This window comes from Tyto alba, unplaced genomic scaffold (assembly GCF_018691265.1).
Source record: "Tyto alba isolate M040663 unplaced genomic scaffold, T.alba_DEE_v4.0 Super-Scaffold_6, whole genome shotgun sequence".
Taxonomy (NCBI): Eukaryota; Metazoa; Chordata; class Aves; order Strigiformes; family Tytonidae; genus Tyto; species Tyto alba.
Window position 1 is genome coordinate 17,433,128 of NW_024881327.1, and position 10,993 is coordinate 17,444,120.

The following is a 10,993-nucleotide window of genomic DNA, read 5'->3' on the forward strand; positions in this document are numbered from 1 at the left end:
TTGTTGTTTTTTTGGTTTTTTGTTTTTTTGTTTTTTTGTTTTTTTTTCTATTTGGGATTGGGTGGGACAATATTTTTTTAAAAGTCAATATATATATTTCAGGATGGACTTGGTTTTGCTATAGCTTTTATTATTAGATATCAGTGTTTGAAAATCCAGTCTTTCAATTTGGAGATCATATATTTTTAGCTTAAAAAAATCTCACTTTACTGCTTGCAGAGTATTTTTCAAGGCACTTTTGAAAATTACACTAAATGGTTTACACTCGGGTTTATCTGTTGCTGACCTGACAAAGGCATGACTTTTTTTTTATTTTTTTCCCACCTAAAATGTTTGTATTATGTCTACACTGTTAGCATCCTATACTCAAATTTCAGGAGAAGCCAGTGCAAAATGGTTCAGAGCTGCCCATTGTCAAAAACTGTTCTCTTCCTGTGCCCAGCTCTTTCAGCCATGCCATGAAATGCTGTTTGAACTTCTATGAGTTGTCTTCCACAACTGTGAAGACCTAATCTCTGGTGGAGCTTTCAAATCCTCGTTTTCTCATGAGGCATTGTCTTAGAGGGTGTTTAAACTACAGCCAAGAGTTTGACAAGGGCTCAGGTAGATATCCCTAGTCCGCTGGTACTGCTAGCAGGGCAGCTGCCCCAGCACGGAGCTCAGCATGGGCTAGCTGCCAGGGTATCTGCTGAGCTTCTCGGAATAATCCGAGTTGTATTTAGATTTCACAGAGCACTATATCACCCAGACTGAAAATGTCAGCTGACAGATCTTGCCATAATGAATGGAAATTCAAATTCCATCACTGAAATAGTATTGTTTGACCAGAAGTAAGGAAATTCCACCTTGAAGCTAGTGGTGTCCATAAATGAATCTTCAATGAATAAATAGCATTTAATTATTATGTCCATGCACAAGACTTTCCATGATGTCCTACTGAGTTCCTCTGTAGCTGACTGCAGAATTTGCTTTGAAAGATGAAAATTTGCATATATACCGGTATATTCTAATATTCCAGTATATCTATGGAATAAAACAGACTACTTTTCAATATTTTTGGGTTTCTGTTATTATGTATTTTTGTGTCTGAGACTAATCAGGTGGTCTCAGAAAATTTCAAAATTCAAGGTAAATTTTAGTTCGTGGTTAGCATATTTAATATTGTAAAAGATTTTTAAAAAATAAAATAATTTTCATTATATCCCCTTAACATTAGTAGGGAAATGTCTGCAATATTCCTGTGATAAAGTGGCATGGTCACTGGGGGTTTTACAAGTCTGTTTAACAAAACATCTAGATAGATAGATCTTGGAAGCTGTTGCATACATAAGTTTAAAAAAAGCCAACAAAACAAAACCAAACACATTCATGTCCTTACCTTTCTAACTGTAATAATTTCTTAGTACATATTTTGCTTGCACCAAAACATAACAGGCTATCAGAAACTTTCTTTGCAGTTAGTCATCTCAGTACTCTATGAAATTTATATCATTACCCTGAGAAAATTTTACTGGGCATTGTATGCCTGCAATAAAATTTTGAAAGCTTCCACATTATTTCTCAGAAAGATCTCTAAAATTAAGGCTTTGTATGTTTAATCTTTTTTACAGAACAACCTCTAATTTTACATAACAATGTATAAGTATGTCATACCTCTGTAATTAAGACTGGTTTCTGTTTTTAAATAAAATATAGCCTTCCTGTGAATTTACATTGTTAAACCACTTGTCAGAATAATTATGTGATGCAGTATACTTTTTCACTATGTTGATATTCTTTTCCTTCATATTTTTCTAACTGAAAGAAACAGACAGGAAAGAATTAAAAGTTAATTTATTTTAATGGAGGGGAAACATTGCTTCTCATGCTCATGCTTTTTTCTTACAGTTCTACTTGCTAATTTATAAAATTTAGCACTCTGCAATGTGACTCCTAATGAAAAGTACAAATTAAAGAGCCTTTAAAGTGTTTAGGCTTGCAAAGAAGTGCACTTTTTTTTTCTGGAATTCCTAGATTCATCCTTAGAATCTTTCTTGACAAAGCTGAGAGTATTAAGCCAGTTTTTATTTTAGTTCTTTCTCAGGTTGAGTTTAAGGCATGTGTAAATTACTAGGATGGGTACTCCATCCTCTAGCTTCCACTGAGCTCTCAGATGAGCACAGCCTGGTCCTTTTGATTGATTTCAATTGTATTTCTGAAGTTGTTCCATCAACTCATTTTGATCCCTTTATCTCTGTAGTGGTTTTACTCTCATTACCAGTAAAGTCTAATCTGAGGATAGTACAGTCCTTTCTGGTACAGACCCATGCCAATAAATCATTTACCTTCCCTGCAGATTTTTGATCCTGTTTGATTGCACCCTGGTGGTCTAAAGGACCCACAGTCTTGCTTGTGGGATTCTTTTGATATATTTGAAGGGGTTTTGATATGTTTGGTCTGTTTTTTCTTAAATCTTCTCTAGCTTTTTTAAACTCACCTGTCAAAAATTATGTTTCTGAAAGAGTATAAAAGAAGGGATAAAATATGTGGGTAACATATTACCTAGTAATAAGGTAGCTCCTCTCCTCTTTTACATTTCAGTATATACTTCAAGATCCCTCTGTTTCCATTTTCTTTTATCTTTGTACCCCTAGGAACAGACGTACAGGTACAACTGTTTCAGATGACAGGAGAAATTCTTGTTTCCTCAATACAGTGGAAACTGTTTAGAAAGAAGGAAACTCTTACCTAAGGAAAACTCTAGAATACTTACTTAGGTAAAACATGAGTTTTGTGATGTGACAATGCCTCTTGTATTGAAATTGCAATACTAATGCTTGCAGATTAATATGGACTTGTTCTTTCTTAGAAGTATTTTCCTGGGAAGGATACAATATTCTATTCCAAATGCAGTCTTTTTAGTTTAAGTAGACATAGAAAGTAAAGAAAACCCCTTGGGGGGGCAAAAATTCTTAAACTCTATTACTCTATCAGAGTGCAGACAGGGAACAAAAGACCAATGTTACTCTTTAATCACAGCCTACAACGAGGGGCTGAGGAGGCAGCAGCTTTGCCCTGTATCCTTGTTTCCAGGATAGGGTGGGAGAAATCATTCTGAGTGAGGGCAGAATAAAATAGCCACTCCATGCTACAGAAAAGTGAACCTGATGAGGAAAAGTGATTTTAAATCACATTCCCACCTGTGGGAAACCAACACAAAGGGGTTGAAGCAAAACACTTAGTCTAACCTAGGTGCTAAAACATTAATTGGCTGCTGTGTAGTAATGAGTAAGGGAAACAGCATTTGATCATTGTGTCAGTTGTTTTATTCTCTCATTAAAAAATAACAAAATAGTATTTTCCTTCTTGTTTTGCTTTTAAGAAAAGCAAAGAACTGAATGAGTCTCATTTAGTATAAACATTGGAGAAAAAGCAGTGTAGGTCTACATCCAGTAGAAACTACTTTTGTATTATGGCTTTGGACCACAGGTACTAGTTTGGAATTGATATTCAGTGTTATTCACATATCTATCACGAACACAAAATATTTTTAATTTAGAATAGATGTAATTGTATGTGATAAATGAGTCTGTGCAATTAGAGCCAAAACCCTTGGGGAATAATTATCTATCAGTGGCACCTGCAAAGGAATTGTAAGCAGCTGAAGAATTTTAAACAAAATTAGAAAGAAATAACCTAACTTGAAGGTATGTACTAAGAAGTAAGAAGGAAAAGAATGATAAGTAGAATGGGTAAAAGAATTTAAAAAACTCAAACAAAACCTCGAATCTGCAATACTGCTATGGTACAATAAAAGTGGAAATAATGAATTTATTCTGTTGACCTGTGGAACCTCAAATGAGGTAAATTACCGTAGCTCAGGTGTTTTCAATGAAACTGTGTTTATTTCTACCAGATGAAGCTTGGTCTTACAGGCATACAAAAGTAATTTCCAGGAAAATGTCAGTTAAAAGAATACTTTAAATAAGGACGTCTTTATTTCTGATGTGATTAAGCATGTTTCTCTTGATATTGTTTTATTGAATACTTCATGGTAGAGATGGTAAAATTAATGCATTTTTTGGTAATAATAATTTACTAAATATTAGGGTGATCTAACTCCCTCACAAATACATTGTTTTTCCAAATTTATTAAATGTTCCATATTTTTTTTTTTAACTCTTCCCACAGTTTACAAATAGACAACTCTATTCTCTCTTCCATAAACTAATCAAAGAGAAGCTCTTGTGGTTTTGGTAATAATTTTGGTCTCCAACTCCAAGAGCACTTTATCTAGAGTTGATTTTCAGAAATTTTAACTCTTATTTTAGAAAAAAAAGATTGTTTTTTAAGCAGGCATTTTCATTTGAATAGTGCCATTTCCAATCAATCAGATCTGATGAACTTTATTCCACTGATAGAAATGGCAGTATTTCAAAAACGTATAAGTGAAGTTCTCATATTTATACCTATGAGGATTTTTTTCCCAATTTTGCTTAAACTTTACCTAAAAAAAAAAAAGAGTAAGTTTTCAAAATCTTTAATCAGATTGAGTAGCCATTACTGTCACTTTTAAGCCTTCAAGTTTTTAATATCTTTCATTCCTTCATGACAAACAGGTTTGTTATACACTGAGGTTATGTATGCCTTGTGTGTGTTTGCAGCAAGAGGGAGGAATTATGATTTGTACCTTTTTGTTGTGTATCTCATCTGACCTCAGTCGCTACATAGCTGAATATTAGGAAACAGTGGTTGAGTTTTGCAGCTTCAGAAATATACTTGACAGCAAAAGAAACCCTGTCTTGGGGAATGAGATTAATATGTTATACGATGTGCTTTGAGTTCAGATTCTGGCAAAAGGAAATTTCTGGCCATACTGCACATTTGGTCTGTGTCACTTGAAATATGCTTTGAGGACACTGAGGTAACATTATTACTTTGTGTCCTGATTTCTTCATGCCTGCATTTTGTATGGAGGGAGCAGCTGAACAGAAGTAACCTCCATACTTCCAAGCCAGAATTATTGTTGGGCTACCTATTGTATTTTTGCTCAGCTGATGTATGTAGTCAAAATTATGTTGATTAATGCAGTTTTTCCCACACTTAAGAAAACAAACCAAAAAGTCCTGTAATTATAAGATTGCATAATCTTTTGCAAAAAAAAAAAAAAAAAATCACATTTTCCACAGCTGTAGATAGAGACATAACACATTTGCAATAATGGGAAGTAATCTACATATACCAGTGAAGCAGATAACATTACAGTCATTTGTGTGAGAAGCATTTTGTAATTTGTACTGTTGTAATGTCTCACAGATAATATATAATGTTAGAATTGTTAATTTTCCCATCACCAAGTGGTAGTAACTAACAATCCTTATGAAATTTCACAGGGACAAAATGTGAAACAAATGAACAAGTAAAGACCCTGTGTCTGAACCTGCTGTAGTGCACTTTGATGCATAGCTTCATAAAGAGTACATGGGTTTAAGAAGAGAATGGAAAAAATGGAAACCAAATGAATGATCAATAAAGAGTATCATGAAAAGGATTTAACTAAATTTAAACACTGCTTTCACAATCTATAATTTTTCTTTAAAGTCAACCCAGAATAGTGATTCAATAACTATTTTCTTTGTCCAGTTCGTCTTTTTTATAACATAGAAACATAAAGTGGGATATTTGGAAAGCCCAAAACAGTGATTTTTCAGAAGTATACTTTCCTCACAAATTTCAGTAGAGATGCTTAAGACATATGAGGCCCTGATGAAGAGCAAGTATTCCCTGCTTAACCTAACCAGATACAAGAATTTTTGTTTTTCACATTACTGGCAAGAAATCCTCAGATGAATAAACAGGGATTCAACTGCTATTCTCCAAATAAATCATATTCACCAGTGTACTTTGCTCTTCATACTCTATACCTTAAGGGTAAGGAGAATGATTTTTTTTCCTGTTTAATGTGGCTGCATTGGTGTATTGTATTTGTAGATTTTTATCTTTAAATTTGACACAACAGTGGACAAATGTTGACCATTTCAATGAGCTTCATTTGGTGATTCCTCTTTGAAAAACTATTTGCACACATGCTTCTGGAACAGTTACCTTTACTTTTTGTTTCTTAAGACAGTTTTTTGTCAAGGGTAGCTGAGGATAAAGATGTAGAGAAAGAAATCAGGAATGTTCATTTTATAAAATATGTGTACATCTCTAATCTGTTATCTTAGTATAAAAAATGTTGCCTAAACTGAGATATTTAATATTTAGTGTTAAAGCTGAATGTGCCTCATTTGCTCCACTTATTGGGTTTTACTTCTCTTGCAGGGTACAATCTTTTAATTTTTTTATAGGAAGGGAAAGATCCCAAGCCCACTGAGACTGGTAGAAAATCTCTTTGTCTTCTATGAATCTTGGGTCAAGTCCTAAGTAGGTAGTTCTGATGGCCCCAGAGAGAAGCTTGTTTTCACATGTCTTGATGCAACATTCTCTGAAGCAATGTGCACAAATATTTTGGAAAAATTCTGCCATTCTTGACTGACTCCTGAATAATATTTAGAAATACAGTCTGTTAGAAGAGCTTCTGCTCTGCCTGAGCATAAAAATGGGGTGAACAATCTAAAAATAATTACTGATTCAATGGTATTTGTGACTTTTTAAAAACATAATTACAAAAAATTCCTTTTTGAGAAAAATCAACTTTTAGGAAGAACTTAACTAATGAGAAAAATAAGTGAATGGGATAATTTACACATTAAAAGCATCTTTACAAGGTGCTTTGTGTGAGGTTTAGATGAATAGGTTATCAAGACAGAATAAAGGAAAGAAAAACTATCAGTTCAATATAGAAAATACAAGGTGATATTTTATGACTTTAACAGGAAATGAGTCTAGGTGATTTACATAGCTATATCTGCCTTTGAAATCTATGATTTATGAAAACCTTGTTTCTATGAAAACATACCTTATTCAAAATGAGATGTTCAGTGGGGCATATAGGGAAAAATATGAAATAGGTTTCTAATTTCAAATTAATGGATGTAACTGATCACCTGCAAGAATTACATCCTTTAATTCCAGTCTTCACTGACATAGGACTTGATCTTGTTTCTCATTAGTACAGGGGAGTCAAATGCTTGTGCATCCTTAGAGTTAGTAGGAAAGGCATGTTTTCTTTCCTCTGAATTGCAGCCAGATCCTGCACTATGAGGTTCATGAGATTTTCTGTTTATGAATGGCACACTAGCGACACATTAAGGAGCAGCTGTTGAAGCAAGGGTAGATGTAATATACCCTTCTGACTGAGGCATGGCTGAGAAAACAGTTGAACCAGTAAATCCTACGGAATCCAAGCACAGTGACTCTACCCAATTTCCCCTTTTACTATTTTATCTTTTGAATTATATGTGAGAGCAGATTTTGTCACAGACTACCAGTGCGTTTCAGAGAACTCAGGACTTGAGAACTCAGTGGAATATAAAACAAATACAGGGACAGTGAATAGAGCTAAGGACAGCAACAACACCAGGCAAATGGTTTACTCTTGTTTAATTGGCTAGCCTTTAAAATACTCCCAGAGAAAGTTGCCCATAGTGAGATCCACATCTGTTATTGATGTAGTGAAGTCGATCATTACCTGAAAGGGCTAAATTTTTCATTCACTTAATGAAATGACTGCCCAATCAACCATTTCATGAAAGAGCTAAAAGTTTCAGAGACTTTGTAAAAGACTAAAAATATTACCTGTGCTTTAAAACAGATATCTAATAAAAAAAGGTTCAAAAGGGACAACAGATAAAGGTATTTTTGTTCTATATTTTCTCCAAAGAAAGCAACTGTACATCACTTCACTAAAACTGACATTATCAATGCTATTTGGTAAGATGATTGGAGGATAATAATACCAATACCAATAATAATAAGATCCTTGAAATGTATTCTTTATTTGAGTTTTGGTTTGTGTGAGGACAGGACCTCTTAAAACTCAAGGGTAAAGTTGTGGCTGGGAGGACAGAAATATGACTGTTCTAAAAGTCAATCTCTCATACAGTCAGGTCCATCATGGCTTGCCCTGGAATAATAAAAGTAGTGAGTGACATATGAATCATCAAATACATTCAAAAGCTCAGTTCTTGTATTTGTCTTCACTGCCTAGATCCAAAAGTATTTCCATCACATACCCAGGGATAAAGAACCAACAAATTTGAACATACGGTGAACTTGAAGTAAATGATCTACCAATTGCTGGTGTTTTACCTCTGGGATAAAGGGAAGACTTTAAATGCCAGGGATGTTAGAAAATACTAATTGCATGGATTGAAAAATGATTTGGTTTCAGTCAAGAAAAAAAAAACTACTACATATCAACATGATACAAATAAAAAGGAGAGATAGTAGAAGGCTCTGTCAGAGGTAGCTAAGAGGAACTGAATTACTTGTGGCATTTGCCATCCAATATAACCAATGTCTCAAGCAAAAGAGGAGGAATGAAATTACACACACTTAAATATTTATAATAAAACCAAAAGACTCATATTCACATGCTCATATGCTCATACTCTTGCAATGTTAACGGAACTGTAGAAGAAACGTGTGGAGACCAGTGACAAGTGGCATTCCTTGGGGGTTGTTATTGGAATTGATGCTGCTTAGCATCTTTGTCAGTGACAAGGATAGTGGGACTGAGTGCACCCTCAGCAGATTTGTCAATGACACCAAGCTGTGTGGTGCAATTAACAAGATGAAGAGAAGAGATGCCATCCAGAGGGATCTTGACAAGCTTGAGAAGTGGGCCCATGTGAACCTCATGAAGTTCCACAAGGCCAAATGCAAGGTCTTGCACATGGGTCAGGGCAATTCAGATACAGCCTGGGCGATGAGTGGATTGAGAGCAACCCTGAGGGGAAGGTCTTGGAGATGTTGGTTTTTGAGAAACTCAGTATGACCTGGCAATGTGTGCTTGCAGCCCAGAGGGCCAAACTCTATCCTGTGCTGCATCAAGAGAAGCATGATCAGCAGTTCAAGGGAGGTGATTCTTCCTCTCCACTCTGGAGAGACCCCACCTGGAGCGCTGCATTCAGCTCTGGGGCCCCCAACATAAGAAGGACATGGACCTGCTTGAGCAGGTTCAGAGGAGGCCATGAAGATGACCAGAGGGCTGGAGCACCTCCTTTATGAGGAGAGGCTGAGAGAGTTGGAGTTGTTCAGCCTGGAGAAAAGAATGCTCTGGGGAGACCTTATAGAGGCCTTCCAGTACTTAAAGGGCACCTACAGGAAATCTGGAGAGGGACTTCGTACAAGGTCATGTAAAGGTTATTTACAAGACCAAGGGGTAATGGCTTTAAACTGAAAGATAGTAGATTTAGATTAGATATAAAAAAGAAATTCTCTTCTGTGCGGGTGGTGAGGAGCTGGCACAGGTTGCCCAGAGCAGCTGTGGCTGCCCCCTCCCTGGAAGGGTTCAAGGCCAGGTTGGACAGGGCTTGGAGCAACCTGGTCTGGTGGAAGGTGTCCCTGCCCATGGCAGGGGGGTTGGAACTAGGTGATCTTTAAGGTTCCTTCCAACACAAAACATTCTACGATTCTATGTTATAGGCAAACTTTCAAAGAATTAGCACTTCCATAATTGAAAATGCAGTTTCTTTCATCAGTTTGCATTATTACATGCATTCATTTTCTTTTAGAAGTCTTTCATCTTCTTTAACTGTATTCATGTGTTGCTGGCTTCCACAATAAGACACTTGATAATAATATCCTACAGTGACACAAACTTATTTCTCTTAATATCTCAGTCAATAAGGAGTTGCTGGAGACACAAGTCAGAGTGATTAATAGCACACTATCCGTAGAGGTTTCAGCTGTTCATAGCAGCTATGTAATGGAATACTCATAATGCCAGGTTTTGTGGTGTGATTGTAACCACCACAGCAGTCATTTCATGACCTTCTTGAAACCTTTTCTCATTTGAGAATGAATGATTGCATTACTAACATATACTTTCTTAAAAAACATAATATTCACCTACAAACACATTCTTCTGACGGTCTTGTAAGTCATTGAAATAAGTTGGAGCTGTTGCTCTGCTAAAAGAAAATATATAGTCAGAATTTAAAATGGAATTTTATCTAAGCTGAATCCTGTTTATGTCCAAGATTGTATGGACATAGTTGCTTAATATACCGGAAAATACATGTAGTAGTTTTGTATACTGTCAGTTTGAGATTATTCATTGGTAAATATATGAGAAGTCACTTAAAATGGGACTGAAATCCAAAGCCAATAGGCCTTCTTAACTTAAAAACTACAATTGAGTTATCTGCAGTGAAAAGTTGGAAAAATAATGGAATTATTTACAAAACTTCTTTTTAATAGTATTTTCCTTATACATACTTTTTCACTCCTGGAAAAGCAGTTTAGTAGAATCTTTGGGATAAGGTCCTTATGCTTTGCACAAAGCTTCACCAATCATTCAAAATTCTTCACAATAAAAAACTGTTGAACCTTGCTTGAAGTTTTTAACAAGCTGTCAACATCTGTAGACTTGTATTTATGTTCCTTTTCACTCTGAACCATTTCAGTGATATTCCTTGCTTCACAGTGAAAGACAAATTGTAATACACTCCATAGAGGGCAAAAGAATCATAAAGACCTCATATGAGAAAGGGAATGATTTCTGAGATGAAAAAGGATACACAGAAACTTTTCGTAACATATTTTGTTACCTGACGTTTTTATATGGGTGGTCCACATAACTGTGTACAATGATAGATATTGCTATACTATAACACCACCACAATATCTACAGTATGTGCCTTATAGATGGAGTATGAAAAGCTAAAGTACTTTTTAAATTTTAGAGTTCTTTTGATGATCAGTGGTATAAATCAGGTATCAAGATTTTTTACTCAATCTGTGGCACATGTATCCAATAGAGTCAAGTAATTACACTTTTTTTTTTTTTTTTTCCTTAATTCTGGTTAGATTGACGGTTTAACTAAGAATTCATTCTGCAATTTCT